Source organism: Bos mutus, chromosome 12 (genome assembly GCF_027580195.1).
Source record: "Bos mutus isolate GX-2022 chromosome 12, NWIPB_WYAK_1.1, whole genome shotgun sequence".
Taxonomy (NCBI): domain Eukaryota; kingdom Metazoa; phylum Chordata; class Mammalia; order Artiodactyla; family Bovidae; genus Bos; species Bos mutus.
This window is the reverse complement of record NC_091628.1, coordinates 69,016,970-69,034,277: the sequence shown is the minus strand read 5'-3', so window position 1 is coordinate 69,034,277 and position 17,308 is coordinate 69,016,970. Positions and strand designations below refer to the sequence as shown.

General features: G+C 44.8%; 1 pseudogene; it reads left to right on the top strand.

The window, feature by feature from the left end:
* Nucleotides 1-10,896: 10,896 nt before the first annotated feature.
* LOC138990216 (heat shock protein HSP 90-alpha pseudogene) lies at nucleotides 10,897-13,719 on the top strand (annotated as a pseudogene).
* The last annotated feature ends 3,589 nt before the right edge of the window (nucleotides 13,720-17,308 follow it).

The window sequence follows — 17,308 nt, the reverse complement described above, 5'->3', positions numbered from 1 at the left end:
AGGGACGGGAGAGCCTGGTGGGCTGCCGTCTATGGGGTTGCACCAGAGTCGGACACGACTGACTCGACTTAGCAGCAGCAGCAACAGCAGCAACAAGAGATCGAACTCTTTTGAAGGTCTGGGCCAAGATTCCTATTCCTTTTTTTTTTTCTTTTTTTTTTCAATGTTTATTTGCTTATTAATTATTTGGCTGTGCTGGGTCTTAGTTGCAGCTCTTGGGGTCCTTGCTCTTCCCTGGTGTATAAGGGGTCTTTAGTTTCTGCATGCAGGACCTAGTTCCTTGACCAGGGATGGAACCCGGGCTCCCTGCATTGGGAGCAAGGAGTCTTAGTCACTAGACCACCTGGGAAGTCCCCCTATTGTTTTTCTGTGCCTTAGGTCACCCAGCCTTGTGCCAGAAACGTTCTAGGTTCTCAAGCAATGCTTCTTGACATCTATTGATTTGACAAGGCAATGGCACCCCACTCCAGTACTCTTGCCTGGAAAGTCCCATGGACGGAGGAGCCTGGTGGGCTGCAGTCCATGGGGTCGCTGGGAGTCGGACACGACTGAGTGACTTCAGTTTCACTTTTCACTTTCATGCATTGGAGAAGGAAATGGCAACCCACTCCAGTGTTCTTGCCTGGAGAATCCCAGGGACAGAGGAGCCTGGTGGGCTGCCGTCTATGGGGTCACACAGAGTAGGACACGACTGAAGCGACTTAGCAGCAGCAGCAGCAGCAGCAACTTTTTCAGACAGCCTAGAAAGGTTTTGTGGTTGATTTAAAATTATGGATGATTTTTAGTGTTTTTCTTTTGGTTTATGTATTAAATACTTTTTCACTTGTATTATTTTAGGAAAGGAAGAAAAAGAAACCTTCTTCAGAATTCCGTGGATGGAGGGGTCTGGAGGGCTATTGTCCATGGGATTGCAAAGAATCGGACACGACTGAGCAACTAACACTAAACCTTCTTCAACATGGGAAGAGCAGGAAACTGGGCCTCTGTGTTAGTGTCCAGAAAAAGCGTGGGGTTGTCTTGGCCTAACAGACAAGTCGAGGCATTTTGGGACCAGGATCTGCCAGGGTACTAACCTGCATTAATGCAGGTCATAAACCTATGAGGGAGGGTCACAGTCACACATTACATGGTTGCCGTTCAATAAATATCTTAACAACAACAGTAACTTTCCATCTTTCAAGTTCTTTAAGATATACTGACTGCTATTTTTAAGTGGAAGATTTACATAGCTTTCTAGATAAATAGAAAACAATGTAAATCTTCATCAACAGAGGATAAGATGATTGAATGGCATCACTGACTCAAGGGACATGAGTCTGAAGAAGCCCCAGGAGGTGGTGAAGGACAGGGAAGCCTGGCATGCTGCAATCCATGGGGTCACAAAGAGTAGGACACGACTGAGTGACTGGACAACCACTAGATAAACAGGTTTTAGAAAGCTTTCCAGATGTAATGGAGATTAAGAGCTAAAAAAAGGTTTTGTGACCCAAGAAATATAAAGAAAGCAAACAATCCAGCACAGTAGAAACATGTCTTAATAATGAAAACGTTTTGCTTAATCCGCTAATGACCAGCTCATTCATTCTTGCGGGTTATGAGGCTTCAGAGGTGTTGGCATTCCGTAGATGTCCCCTTTGAGAAGCAGCTCTTGGACATCACAGGCCCTGGCAGCTCCCAGGACTTGATTCTGTCCAGTGTCAATGTGAAATCATTCGGTCCAGGCCTTTTGGTACTCAGCTATTTTCAGGGTTAGACCTATCAGCCTTGGATCCTAGACATTATATCTGCCATTGTATCTGCCTTGTAGCTGACCCTGGTCCTTGGTAGCTGCCATATTTCCGTGCACATACTTTGACCTACTGGGTCTTAAATAAAGGGCTCACTTGGAGAAGGAAATGGCAACTCACTCCAGTACTCTTGCCTGGAAAATTTCATGGACACAGGAGCCTTGTAGGCTACAGTCAATGGGATTGCAGAGTCAGACATGACTGAGCGACTTCACTTCACCTCACTTCTATAGCTGTAGAAGGATTTTGTGTTACTTACTAGCTTCTGAATTGGTTCTTAATACCATTTTGGAAGCATAGCCCAACTTTTCCTGGGTTGAGAGTTATACTGTTTCTAGCTAACACCTTTTTGGGCTGCCTGTTGAGGAGCTGAATTGACTTCAGTTTTCCATAGAGGTCTGTGCTCGATGGAAGGTATTTTCCATTGAAGAGGGCAATCTAAGCCAGCCTGTGCCATCAAAAAGTAGATATATTATTAGTGCTTATTTACAGTTCACCTGGGCTTCTCTGGTGGTTCAGATGGTAAAGAATCCACCTGCAATGCAGGAAATGTGGGTTCCATCCCTGGGTTAGGAAGATCCCCTGGAGGAGGGCATGGCAACCCACTCCAGTATTCTTGCCTGGAGAATTCCATGGACAGAGGAGCCTGGCAGGCTTGAATTCATGGGGTCTCAAAGAGTTGGACATGACTATGTGACTAACACATACACACACACACACACACACAATTCATCCTGCCTAACCAACCTGCAGGTACAGATGCGGTCATAGTATTGGTAATAACTCAAAGTTTTTACCCCATTTCAAAGTCTTTTGCCCCAACTATTTATCGAAGACCTCAGCAATCAGAAAGAATCTTGCCTAGCTGCCTGGGGGTGTTTCATATATTTTCAAAGAAAAAAATCTTGGATTGCTGGATGCCACCATTGGAACGTGGGTCTACCAGGCTTCTCTCATCTCCTGCTTGGCCTCATGGGTTCTGCCATAGTTCCATGGGGCACTGACATGGGTACATTCAAGTTGTCAGGGTGCTGAGCATTTCTGTGTTTTATGGAGGAGACCTGCCGATGGGTTCCAGTTCTTCTAGTGCTATGGTATAAAATAACCCCCTGGGAGTAGAATGGAAGTGCACCATCATCTCACATTTAGGACTGGGCTGGATCCCCTGATGGCAGAGATTACTGACACTCAGAATGATGGGCCTTGTTCAAAACCCCACCTGGATGCTATTGAATCCTGACTGTGAGATGCGGTCTGACACAGTGGTTCAGAGCATAAATTCTGGTGCCATTGACCTTTGGCCTTGCCACTGACCCTGTGGAAATCATTAAATCTCAGTTTCCTCACCATAAAATGGGGATGATAATAGTATTTCCCTAACAGGATTGTTGTGATCATTTAATTGCTAATATATGTAACAGATATATACATGACCATGTGTAAAATAGATAGCTAGTGGGAAGTTGTTGTATAACACAGAGAGCTCACTAGGGTGAGATGTGGGGGTGGGAAGGAGGTTCAAGAGACAGGGGATATGTGTATACTTATGACTGATTTACATTGTTATATGGCAGAAACTTGAACTCCGGGAGTTGGCGATGGACAGGGAGGCCTGGCGTGCTGCAGTCCATGGGGTTGCAAAGAGTCAGACATGACTGAGCGACTGAACTGAACTGAACTGGCACAAACTGGCACAACTATCCCCCAATTAAAAATAACATTATCCTCCAATTAAAAATATAAATAAAAAAACAAAACAGAAGCTGGTACATGCTAAGCTCTAAAATGGTATTTGTTATATGACTTTGTCAAGTATTTGTCATATATAAATATTCTCAATTTTTATAGTTTATTGATTTTTTAACTGAAGGATAATCGCTTTACAGGATTTTCTTGTTTTCTGTCAAATATCAACAAGGATCAGCCATAGGTACACCTGTGTACCTGTGTCCCCTCGCTCCCATCTCCCTCCCCATCCCACCCCTTTAGATTGTTACAGAGCCCTTGTTTGAGTCATACAGCAAATTCCCATTGTCTGCCTATTTTACATATGGTAATGTAAGTCTCCATGTTATTCTCTCCATACCTCTCACCCTCTCCTTCCCACTGACCACCTTCCCCCGCCCCTTGTCCATAAGTCTGTTCTCTATATCTGTTTCTCCACTGCTGCCCTGCAAATAATTTCATCAGTACCATCTTTCTAGATTCCATATATATGCATCAGTATACGATATTTATATTTCTTTTCTGACTTACTTCACTCTGTCCAATAAGCTCTAGGTTTGTCCACCTCATTAACACTGACTCAAATGCATTCCTTTTTACGGCTGAGTAATATTTTCTCATCGTCTCGATAATTTAGTACAGAGAAACAAATGGGATCAATTTATTAAAAGGAAATGTATTTTTCATGTTCCCAGCCATTTGGAGGCCTCTGAAGTTGTGTTTAACATGACACACTTCACTTTGGCACTAAGTCCTGCAAAGGTGAAGGAAACGCTCCCTCCCCTGGCAATGAGGCTGGAGTGACAGAGGTAGGTCTCCCTGTGACGTGAGGGAGGATCTAGGGCGAGATGGAAAGTAACGGCAAAAACCGAGGAAAGGAACCTGTGTTAATTCTCTGGGGCTGTCACACCAACGTTCCCCAGTCCTGGCGACTATCGTCTGATGGTTCTGGAGGCTAAAAGTCCAAGATCGTGGTGTCGGCAGCGCTGGCTCTCTCTAAGGGCCCCGAGGGTGAACGTGTTCAGTGCCTCTTGCCTTGTTTGGGTGGTTTGCGGGTGCCTCTGTGTGTCGAAGCAGTACCTTGATCTCTGTCATCTTCACGCAGGGTTCTCCCTGTGTGAGTCTCTGTCCAAATGTCCCCTTTTTATAAGGACACCAGTCATACTGGGTGATGGCCCACTTGAATGACCTCATTTTCACTTAACTGTTACATCTTCCCAGGTGGCTCAGTGGGAAAGCATCCTCCTGTGATGCAGGAGACACATGTTCGATCCCTGGATCGGAAAGATCTCCTGGAGAAGGGAATGGCAACTCACTCCAGTGTTCTTCTTTGAAATTCCCATGAACAGAGGAGCCTGGAGGGCTACAGTCCATGGGGTCACAAAGAATTGGAGACAACTTAGCGACTAAACAACAGACAACAAAAAATTACATCTGCAACAACCCTATTTCCAAACAGGATCACATTCTGAGATACTGGGGTTAGGACTTTATTTTTGGGGAATACAACTCAACCCTTAACGAAACCCTGCTGGCATTTTCTGGAAACAGCCACTGAGGATGAACCAAGAGAAGATTCTATTAGTTCTTTGGTAGGGAGAAAGGAACCAGCTCTGCCCAGGAGCTTAAATTGGAACAGAATCTTCTTTTTTTCGTGGAAGGTGATAGGACCATGCAGCCAGCGGAGTGATGCTGGCTTAGCTTGTCTTATCTCATCTTGGTGCTCAGGACTCCTACCCCATGTGTCTGAGGGTCCCAAGGCCACTGGTGAACGGACCCGGCAATGGTCTGAGCTGACCCAGGATAGCTGAGAGCTGGTGGAGGCTGATGGCTGGCCCCGGTCCTGGATTCCCTGCAGCCTCACACCCTTCTCATGTGGAGCAGACAGAAGCCATGCCCACAGGGGCTCACTGGCATCCCGTCATGCTTTGTGCAGTGATACTTTTCCTTGCTGAGCCCTCTGAAGGTGCTGCCACCCACTGAACTTCCAGGGCCTCCGAGGAGCTTTGCTGGGTTCACCACAGCTTCTGAGAGAAGCGAGCCGCCAGCAATTCTTGGTTACAGGTTCCAACCGCCTAAGCCCCAGTCATAGCTGGTTTTGAGTTTTTCTCTGGAAGGTCTTTCCTGGATAGTACAGTCTGGAAGGAGATCATCTTGTCCTCAGATAAAGGGGGAGGGGGTCAGCTCATTCTGTTGCTGTTATTGTTTGGTCGCTAGGTTGTGTCCAACTCTTTGTGACCCCATGGACTGCAGCACGCCATTTTACTGAATTTAAATCCACAGATGGATTCCCACCTCCTTTTTCTTTTTCCTTCTCCCCTCCTTCCCAAGTGATCTCCAGCTATTGTATACTCATCTTGTACACACTAGAGCTGTATCCATGAGACATTAGTGTTATCCAATCACTCTGATCTGGGCTTGAGGGACATAAAAAGTGATTTTTTAAAACTGAAGTTTTTAGAACACTTTTCTGGAAAAGTAAAATAAGGTGCAGTCATTTCTGCCCAGCTAAAGGAGCAGGAATATCTACAGAAGAGGAGGGAATGGGCTACCCTGTGTCCATGGCAGAGCCAAGGGGGTTCCACTGTAGGAGGGTGGTTAATACAGAAGAAGGAACTGATCCCTTCTCTGAGGCCAGGGGTGAATGTGTGTCTGCTCACAAGGGGGGCTGCTTGGAAATGGCCAAGTTGTAAAACCTCAAATGGGGGCCTGGCCGGTGTGTGTGTGTGGCGGGGTGGATGTGACAATGGAACCTTTAACAAAGGAACTGTTGTTTTGCTTCCTCAAGGAATTAGCCAGCCCTTGTAGCAGTGGTAATATTAATACATTCACTTTGAAGTTGGAAAGCTAAGATCCTCCACTCCTGGCTATGTGGTCACAGGTGACTGCACTTGGGGACAAATAGAGTTCATGGACAAGATCTTGTATCTCCTCTCTGCTCCTTCCAAGGCACAAAACATGTATGCTGGACTATGGACCTTCACACACCCCTCACCATGGGGCAGGTTGAGCAGTTGAGTGCAGCTCAGCCTTAATCAGAAAAAACAGGGACTCTGTTCAGAAGGTCAGAGTTGAGTCCCAGCTCTGCTGGTGGCTGCATGGTGATGTAATCTTTGCTAAGAAGTCTAATTTCTTTGAACTCATCTATGAAAAGTAAGACAACGTCTGCCACCCAGGGTTGTTGTGAGCTGCAGATAAAATCGCTTATGTGCAAATGAAATTGCAGGTGTTGACACACCCTGCCAGCTAGGAAGCACCTCTATGTAGGTGACGGCTGGCACTGTGTGTTATTACGGTTTTATTATTTAGCACTGAATTTACAATGGGTCCATCAAGGAATAATAGCAGTGGATAAGCAAAATGTCATATATCCATGCAACAGAGTATTATTCAGCCATAAAAAGAAATGTCCTGATATATGCTATAGTGTGAATGAACCTGAAAAACATTGTATTAAATGAAAGCGATCTTTTACCCAAAGACTACATATTATGTGATTCAGTTCATATGACACGTCCAAAATAGGCAACTCTATAGAGACAGGGAGTAGATTAGTGTTTGCTTAAGGCTCGGCAGAAAGGAGGGTGATAGCTAGCGGGTATGGGGGTTTGTATAGTAAAGAAAATATCCTAAAGTTGATTGTGGCATTGGTCGCACAACTCGGTGAATGAGCTAAAAATGGAAAGTTGGACACTTTCAATGAGTTCACTGAATGGCATGGGAGAAATTATATCTCAATAGAGTTGTTACCTGAAAAACAAACAGTGGCAGTTGGAATTACCCAAGGGTTCTGAATGTGAAACAGTATCTTTCTCTTTTTGTACTCATTAAGAGGTATCTGGGTTCCTCTATTGACCGTATAGCAGCTAACCTTGATAGGCACCTGTGTGAAATGCCAGGCTGTCTGTTTCATCCTCACTACAAGTTTTGGTCCCCAGTTTAGAGATATGGGGACAAGTAAAGCTCAGAGAGGTTAAGCCATTGGCCCTACATTACAGAGCTAGTGAGTCACCATGTTGGAGTTTAAAGGAAGGTGGATTCTCCATCCTACACTTCACCTCCCCTCGTCTACCTTGAGAGCATATGTTGCAAGGTTTGGGACTCTATTTTGCCTCTGTGGGCTTTCCACTAAATTTAGATGGCTATGGCTAGTCCTACTTAAATATATACCATGTAATATGCCTTCATGGAAAAAAAAAAAAGCAGAGTCTAACTTGTTCAAGGAACTGTTATTTGAAGAAGGCATAAACTCAGCAGCAGCAACTCCATCTGACTTTGCTGCTGGACTTACATTTGACCTTGAGATCATTCCAGGAAGGTGCCCGTTTCTCAGTCTTTTCTTCTCCTTCCTAGAAAGCCAGAGTTTCAGATATTATTAAAAGCATATGGGGGCTTCACTGATGGCTCAGTGGTAAAGAGTTCACCTGCCAATGTAAGGGACATGGGTTTGATTCCTGATCAGGAAAGATCCCTCATGCTGAGGAGCAGCTAAGTCCCTGGGCCACAACTCTCGAAAGCCTGTGCTCTAGAGTCTGGGAGCCGCAACTACTGTACCCACGGGCTGCAACTGCTGAAGCCTGTGCCCTAGGGCCCACGGTCTGCAACAAGAGAAGCCACTGCAGGGAGAACCCCACTCCCCACAACTCGAGAAACCTGGGCAGCGATGAAGACCCAGCACAGCCAAAAATAAATAAATACAACTATATTTCAAAAAGGCTATATGTGTATCTGTTTTCAGTGGGAAAATAAAAGGGGGTCTGTTAGGTCTATTAACTAGGGAATCATTTAACATTTTAGTAAGATTTGGGGGCCCAATGTGGTTTTGTGATGTAACCTGTTGTGAATACGGAAGGCATTCCTCAAGGCATCTACCGTTCCCGACACTCCAGATTATATTCCCCTTTGATGCTGGGTCAAGGCAGTTTCCAGCACGGTGGCAGGCCTTACCACCAGAACAGATTAATTTTGTCATTACCCTTTCTCAATTTCTGCCTTTGACCAGAAAAAAAAGAGGTTAATTGTGTGCCATTTCTCAGGAGAATGAGGTATCAGCATTTTAATTCCTGATATTTTATGAATTGTGGGCAGCTAATTAAAACTTAAAGATTAGAGGAGCTATTTTGGCTAAGAGGCCTTTTGCAGGATTGTGAAATGGAGAGAACAAAGGGTTGTCTTTTCTTTTTATTCCGACAGCTTAAATGAAACTTCAGGCTGAAATAGAGCCCTGAATTGTTTTACACACTGAGTATTCATTGTATTGATTCTAATTTTAATTTTGCAGTGAGTGGTGCAGCATCTGAAAGCTGTTGAGGGGTGAACACTGAGATTGTCGGGCACGTTAAGCAGCAGGATTTGTGTTTGGAGGCTCCGTGTGACCCTTCTTGACTTCTGAGAGACATCTTAAAGTCAGATAGGAACCACTTACAGATTCTATTAGATGTCTGTAATTGCCATCTTAGAACTCAATAGGAATTTAGATCTCTTCTGTTCTCCCTCATAGTTAACTGTTTGAGTTGCTCTTTGGCTGATTAATGGATCTGCCACAAGCATTGGATTTTTCTTGGTTCCTTGGCTACCTGGTTGGCTTTCAGGCTATTCCGTTTGTTTGAACACCACTGACATCACCGAAACCCACATCTTTTGGGATGTGAATCAAGGAAGCTGCTTGCCCCTACCCTGTGTGTACATGTGTTGCTCAGTTACTCAGTTGTGTCCGACTCTTTGCGATCTGTGGACTGTAGCCCGCCAGGTTCCTTCGTCCATGGGATTTTTCCAACAAGAATACTGGAGTGAGTTGTCAGTTTCTACTCCAGGGGATCTTTCCAACCCAGAAATGGAACCTGGGCCTCTTTCGTTTCCTGCATTAGCAAACTCTTTACCACTGCACCACCAGGGAAGTGCAGCCCCTAGCCTATTTTGTGCAAACTAGAAAAGGCTTCAGCAGACGCAGTCACCACAGACACTGTTCCCACCGATATAGCTTGGAAATTCAAGTGCGGGTGGATTTTAGTTCCTAGCCACCTCCTGAGTATGTTTCTTTGAGCAGGGCAGAAACCATGCAACAGGTTACAGTGGCCATGATTCAGATGACTCTTCCTTAAATTCCTTAACCACATGTCTCAGTATGCTTCTTGATGTAAAACAATTTCTATGATGGGATCAGATTAGATGAGACTGAAAAAGTGTCCAGATGAGAACTCCTTAGATGCAAAACCAGGCTGTGCTCAGTTTTCATATCTCGAATCTCCTAGTTTTTCCTTCTTTGCAAGTTAAACACACAGCTGCTAGGGCTAAGAAATCACCAGATAGAATCATGAGGGGGCAAAGGAGAAAGGACTTTCCATCCAATCGGAGGCATGTTGAAAGACCCTGAAGCTCAAAGGAATTTGGTGCATTCTAGGAACTGAGAGTCCCTTGGACTGCAAGGAGATCCAACCAGTCCATCCTAAAGAAAATCAGTCCTGAATATTCATTGGAAAGACTGATGCTGAAGATGAAATTCCCAATACTTTAGCTACCTGATGTGAAGAGCTAACTCATTTGAAAAGACCCTGATGCTGGGAAAGATTGAAGGCAGGAGGAGAAGGGGATGACAGGGGATAAGATGGTTGGATGGCATCACCGACTCAATGGAGATGAATTTGAGTAAACTCCAGGAGCTGGTGATGGACAGGGAGGCCTGGTGTGCTATAGTCCATGGGGTCGCAAAGAGTTGGACACAACTGAGTGACTGAAATGAACTGAACTGAACTGAGGAATTGAAATAAGAAAGAAGCTTAGAGATTAAGGAGAACCATGGGGCAAGAAGAAACTGCAGGGAGGGGAAGAGGGCAAATCATGATGGGGGTGGGAGCCTTTGAGTCCCTGCTAAGTTTTGGAACTCTATCCTACAAGGAACTGGAATCCATCCTGATAATTCAGTTTTAAGCATAGACATGAGATGGTCGAACTTGTCTCCTAAGCAATAACTCTGATCATGAAAGATGAACCACTGGAGGGCAGCAGGAGTGGCTGTAGGAGATCCATGCAGCGGCCCCAGTTCAGGCAACAGATCATAGTGAGTGGAACGTGGGCATTGGTGGAAAGTAGGTAAAAGCAAACAGTTTTGAGAAAGCTAAGAAATTGAAATCAACAGGACTTGGTGATGGACTGACCAAGGCATGAGAGGAGAAAAGTGCCGAGGATGACTCCCGGGTTTCCAGCATGAGACACTGGAGAGTATGAGTGCCATGTCCTGAGCTGTGGAACCCTGGGAAGTGGGTTCAGAGAGTGAGATCCTGAGATCAGTTTTGGATGCATTGGATTTAAAGTGCCCATGTGTCTTCCATGTCGAGTTGGCACTTATTAATAGATACATATTCGAGTTGCCTCTGCGTCCCGGTGCTGCATCGCTGTGGATCCCTTGCTAGTCCTTCAGCCAAGATGCCCGAGGAGACCCAGGCCCAGGACCAGCCGATGGAAGAGGAGGAGGTGGAGACTTTCACCTTCCAGGCGGAAATTGCCCAGTTGATGTCACTGATCATCAACACTTTCTACTCGAATAAGGAGATTTTTTTGAGGGAGCTGATTTCAAACTCGTCTGATGCCCTGGACAAGATCAGGTATGAGAGCTTGACCGATCCCAGTAAGTTAGATTCTGGGAAAGAGCTGCACATTAATCTCATACCGAACAAGCAAGATTGAACCCTTACCATCGTGGACACCGGCATTGGGATGACCAAGGCCGATGTGATTAATAACCTGGGCACCATCGCCAAGTCCGGGACCAAAGCGTTCATGGAGGCTTTGCAGGCTGGCGCTGATATCTCCATGATTGGCCAGTTTGGTGTCGGGTTTTATTCAGCCTATTTGGTGGCTGAGAAAGTGACCGTCATCACCAAACATAACGATGATGAGCAGTATGCCTGGGAGTGTTCTGCAGGAGGGTCCTTCACAGTGAGGACTGACACAGGAGAACCAATGGGACGTGGAACAAAGGTTATTCTGCATCTGAAAGAAGACCAGACTGAGTACCTGGAGGAGCGGAGAATAAAGGAGATTGTGAAGAAGCATTCTCAGTTCATTGGTTATCCCATCACTCTTTTTGTGGAAAAGAACGTGATAAAGAAGTTAGTGATGATGAAGCAGAAGAGAAGGAAGACAAAGAGGAAGAGAAGGAGAAAGAAGAAAAGGAGTCTGATGACAAGCCCGAGATAGAAGATGTTGGCTCAGATGAAGAGGAGGAAGAGAAGAAGGACGGGGACAAGAAGAAGAAATAGAAGATCAAGGAGAAGTACATCGATCAAGAAGAGCTGAACAAGACAAAGCCTATCTGGACCAGAAACCCTGATGACATCACTAACGAGGAGTATGGAGAGTTCTACAAGAGCCTGACCAACGATTGGGAGGATCACTTGGCGGTCAAGCATTTTTCAGTTGAAGGACAGTTGGAATTCAGAGCCCTTCTTTTTGTCCCAAGACGAGCTCCTTTTGACCTGTTCGAAAACAGAAAGAAGAAGAACAACATTAAGTTGTATGTTTGCAGAGTATTCATCATGGATAACTGTGAGGAGCTAATCCCTGAATACCTGAATTTCATTAGAGGTGTGGTGGATTCTGAGGATCTCCCTCTGAACATTTCCCGTGAGATGTTGCAACAAAGCAAAATTTTGAAAGTTATCAGGAAGAATTTGGTCAAAAAGTGCTTGGAACTCTTCACTGAACTGGCAGAAGATAAGGAGAACTACAAGAAGTTTTATGAGCAGTTCTCTAAAAATATTAAGCTTGGAATACATGAAGATTCTCAAAATCGGAAGAAGCTTTCAGAGCTGTTGAGGTACCATACTTCTGCTTCTGGTGATGAGATGGTTTCTCTCAAGGACTATTGCACAAGAATGAAGGAAAACCAGAAACACATCTATTACATCACAGGTGAGACCAAGGACCAGGTGGCCAACTCGGCCTTTGTGGAGCGCCTCCGGAAGCATGGCTTGGAAGTGATCTACATGATCGAGCCCATTGATGAGTACTGTGTGCAGCAGCTGAAGGAGTTTGAGGGGAAGACCTTAGTGTCAGTCACCAAAGAGGGCCTGGAACTTCCAGAAGATGAGGAAGAGAAAAAGAAACAAGAAGAGAAAAAGACAAAGTTTGAAAACCTCTGCAAAATCATGAAGGATATTTTGGAGAAGAAAGTTGAAAAGGTGGTTGTGTCAAACCGGTTGGTGACATCCCCATGCTGCATTGTCACGAGCACATACGGCTGGACAGCAAACATGGAACGGATCATGAAGGCTCAAGCCCTGAGAGACAACTCCAAGATGGGTTACATGGCTGCCAAGAAGCACCTGGAGATCAACCCTGACCATTCCATCATTGAGACCTTGAGGCAAAAGGCAGAGGCTGACAAGAATGACAAGTCTGTGAAGGATCTGGTCATCCTGCTGTACGATACAGCTCTCCTGTCTTCTGGCTTCAGTCTGGAGGATCCCCAGACACATGCCAACACAATCTACAGGATGATCAAACTTGGTCTCGGTATTGAAGAGGATGACCCCACTGCTGATGACAGCAGCGCCGAGGTCACTGAGGAAATGCCACCCCTGGAAGGAGACGACGACACGTCCCGCATGGAGGAAGTGGACTGAGTGCTGCCGAGGGTCGCTCGGCTGTGTTCAGCGCTCTGTCTCCATTCCCTCCAATGTGTTTTCAAGTATTTCTTTATTTTTGTTAACATTTAAAAATCTGTATGGCATGACAACTGCATAAGGGGAGGATAAGATTTCCTTATACTAAGTGTGATACTGTGATACTTTTAGCACTAAAGCAGAGCTAGTTGTTTTTTCCTAGTTTCATGTTGGCTTATTTTAACAGATGGAAGTAGTTGCTGTTTGTTGTAAGGTGTGTATGTAACCTCTGTTAACTTTGTGGTCTGAAGTGTTTAGCTATCAAGCGGATTCTTTAGTAGACCAAAATTTTCTGTCACTGAAATGTTCTGAAGTATATACCTTGATGTTTAAAAGAAACACTTGTCACAGCAAGTTTTCATCTTCTGGGATATACTTTTTAAAGCTTCCATCCCCTGTAGTTATGACTGCATGTGCCAGGCCTCTAGAAGTTAGTGTCTTAAGCTGAACCAACTTGATTGGAGTCATTGTCCATACGTAGGGCTTGTTTTCCAAAGAAAGATATTGTTTAGAGTAGCAAAATTATAAGTCTGCCCAGGCATGTTGTAAAGCCGCTGGAAAGGTAACTTGGAGCAAGTTTGGTGAATGGAAATGTAGTGCTCAAGTCACATTCTGCTTCAAAAAGTTGTAACAAATACAGATGAATTAAAAGAAAAAAAAAATAGATACATATGCTCTGGCACATGACTGTGGCATGGAAGACCCAGTTGGGGCACACAACAATTTTTAGTGGTGTGCTACTAAGTCTGCCTTAGTTAGTTAATGGTTAGGTTTGACTTATGCCTTAGGTTAATGGTTAGGTTTGACTGGTTTGTGGCACATGACAGTAGCATGGAAGACCCAGTTGGGGCACACAACAATTTTTAGTGGTGTGCTACTAAGTCTGCCTTAGTTAGTTAATGGTTAGGTTTGACTTATGCCTTAGGTTAATGGTTAGGTTTGACTGGTTTGTAGCACATGACAGTAGCATGGAAGACCCAGTTGGGGCACACAACAATTTTTAGTGGTGTGCTACTAAGTCTGCCTGGCTGAATGACTTTTCTGCAGTAACACTTGGTTTCTCAGGTTCTGATGCAGAGATGGTTAATGGTTAGGTTAATGTAGTTGTTGTTCAGTCACTCAGTCATGTCTGACTCTTTGCAACCCCATGGCCTGCAGCATGCCAGGCTTCCTTCTCCTTCACTATCTCCCAGAGCTTGCTCAAACTCATGTCCATTGAGTCGGTGATGCCATCCAACCATCTCATCCTCTGTTGTCTCCTTCTCCTCCTGCCTTCAATCTTTCCCAGAATCAGGGTCTTTTCTAATGAGTCAGTTCTTTGAATCAGGTGGCCAAAGTATTGGAGTTTCAGCTTCAGCACCAGTCCTTCCAATGAATATTCAGGATTGATTTCCTTTAGGATTGACTGGTTTGATCTTGCAATCCAAGGGACTTCCAGGAGTCTTCTCCAGCACCACAGTTCAAAAGCATCAATTCTTTGGTGCTCAGCTTTCTTTATGGTCCAACTTTCATATCCATACATGAAAGAAGTGAAAGTGTTAGCCACTCAGTCATGTCCAACTCTTTGCAACCTCATGGACTGTAGCCTGTCAGGCTCCTCTGTCCATGGAATTCTCCAGGCAAGAATACTGGACTGGTTTGCCATGCCCTTCTCCAGGGGGTCTTCCCAACTCAAGAATTGAACTCTGGTCTCCTGCATTGCAGGAAGCCACTAGGGAAGTCCATAGGAAAAACCATAGCTTTGACTAGACAGACTTTGGCAAAGTAATGTTTCTGCTTTTTAATGTGCTGTCTAGGTTTATCATAGCTTTTCTTCCAAGGAGCAAGTGTCTTTTAATTTCATGGCTGCAGTCACCATGTACAGTGATTTTGGAGCCTGAGAAAATGAAGTCTGTCAACTGTTTCCATTGTTTTCCTGTCTACTTGCCATGAAGTGATGGGACTGGATGCCATGATATATTTTTTTTTTTTTTTTTTTTTTTGAATGTTGAGTTTTAAGCCAGTTTTTCACTCTCCTCTTTCACTTTCATCAAGAGGCTCTTTAGTTCCTCTTCACTTTCTGCCATAATGGTGATATCATCTGCATATCTGATGTTATTGATATTTCTCTCCCAGCTATCTTGATTCCAGCTTGTGCTTCATCCATAATTTAGGGTGAAGAGTAAGTCAGCTGTCTCTGGACAGAGAGAAAAGCAAGGGGATTTTGGGTATATGCAATATCATACTGATGGAAAATGGAATTTAGAGTGGATAGGGAGGGACGAGAAGACAAAAAGGCAAGTGGAGAGGGAACAGGGAAAGCCAGTGAGCTGAGGATCTGGTGGTCCCATAAGACTAATGTAGCATCAGGGGACAAATAGTGGTAACAAACATAATAAGATGATGTTTACAGGTTCCAGGGCTTAGAACCTGTTACCTTTGGGGGCATTATGCAGCCTACTAGAGTACTTCCACAAGGAATTAGGAAGAATGGGAAGCTGTGGTCACAGAGTTGGTTATTTACATGTTTTCATGACTTCACCTCCAGAATTAAAGAGTTGTCATTTTTGGAAGCAATGCAGGTTCAGGTGATGGGAAAGGCAAGAACAGGACCATGAGGGTGGTGGCTAAGCTAGAGAAAAGGAGGGATTTATTGGAGATGAGGTTGAGGAGATTGGAGCCTGGATACCAGATGGATGTTCACACAGACCTTGAAGTCACTTTGGACGATGGCTGGAAAAGCAGTGGTCAGTTTCCAGGTCCACAGAGAATTAGGAAATGCAATTGTAAGTCAGAAAAGTATAGAACAAGAGGAGATATTGGAGTGTGGAATAAAACTCAAAGAGCACAAGAGAAATTGTCTGGAAGCTATTTCCAACATACATCATTCTCTTCAATCCCCTATTTCACACTTATTCTCTTGTGATTTTGCAAATGATCACATTTTGGGCAGAAACATTAGAAGCTACATAATTAGTATGCCTTGACATTTATTTGCCACAGTTAATCTTTGTATAAACTTTGTTTTTTAGCACACACTTTTGATATTGGTTTATTTTGTCTTTCTTTGAATGATCTCATAAATTGGTTGGTATCAACACGGATTGCTTTTATAGAAGTATTCTTTTGAAAAGATTTTTTGTTCTCCCCATTGCAAATGACACCAGCCATGGAATCTTGGACACAAAGAAGCATTGCTTAGTTCCCTTCACTTGAATCATGTGCTTTTCATCAGGCATATTTCTCTTCTGGGGGCAGTTATGGGAGGGTTCAAATTTAATGTGGAAAACAGTCGACTCAGTTGTACCTCAAGCCCAGTTCTGTCAGTTTCCCTCTCCACCCACCCACACGCGACCACCATCTCTTTCTCCTTTGGGCTAATCTGGGCTCACAGTACCTGCCAAGGACACTAAATCAGCACATCCCTTTCCATACATCAGATCAGATCAGTCGCTCAGTCGTGTCTGACTCTTTGCGACCCCATGAATCGCAGGCCTGGTTAATAGGAGGCTTGGGAGCTGCTGGAACCAATTGAATCTGGTCTCCAAGTCCTGGTTTGAGAGATGAGGGTGTTTGCATGGTTACAGTGGGTGGCCAGCATCCAGGAGCTCAGGTCGCTGTGTGTGTATTAGTTGCTCTGTTGTGCCTGACTTTTTGCGATCCCATGGCCTGTCTATGGAATTCTCCAGGCAAGAATACTGGAGTGGGTTGCCATTGCCTTCTCCAGGGGATCTTCCCAACCCAGGGATCGAATCTGGGTCTCCTGCATTGCAGGCAGATTCTTTACCATCTGAGCTACCAGGGAAGCCCTGGCTTGCTGCAAATCACTGCCTTATTTCCAAGCCACCGTGGATGGGACCCTCCTCTTTCTCATTTCCCTCTCTACAGTGTCTCTCAGAAAAGTCATTGTTCCAGGCCCATGACTCTCACATCTGTCCTTTAGCTCAGAGCTCCGTCTTGTGGTCTGGATGCATAGGCCAAACATCCCAGCAGAAGGTCACACAGCACACCTTGACTCAGCTTTCCTTCCCCAGCCAGTTTTCCAGGTGAGCACGGGTTACCATGCTGTCTATGTAGCTGCAGGCCACTTCTCAGGCACCCCCTGCAGGCTGAGCCCAGGCATTCCTGAAGTTCTTGAGAATCGAAGTAGCTTCT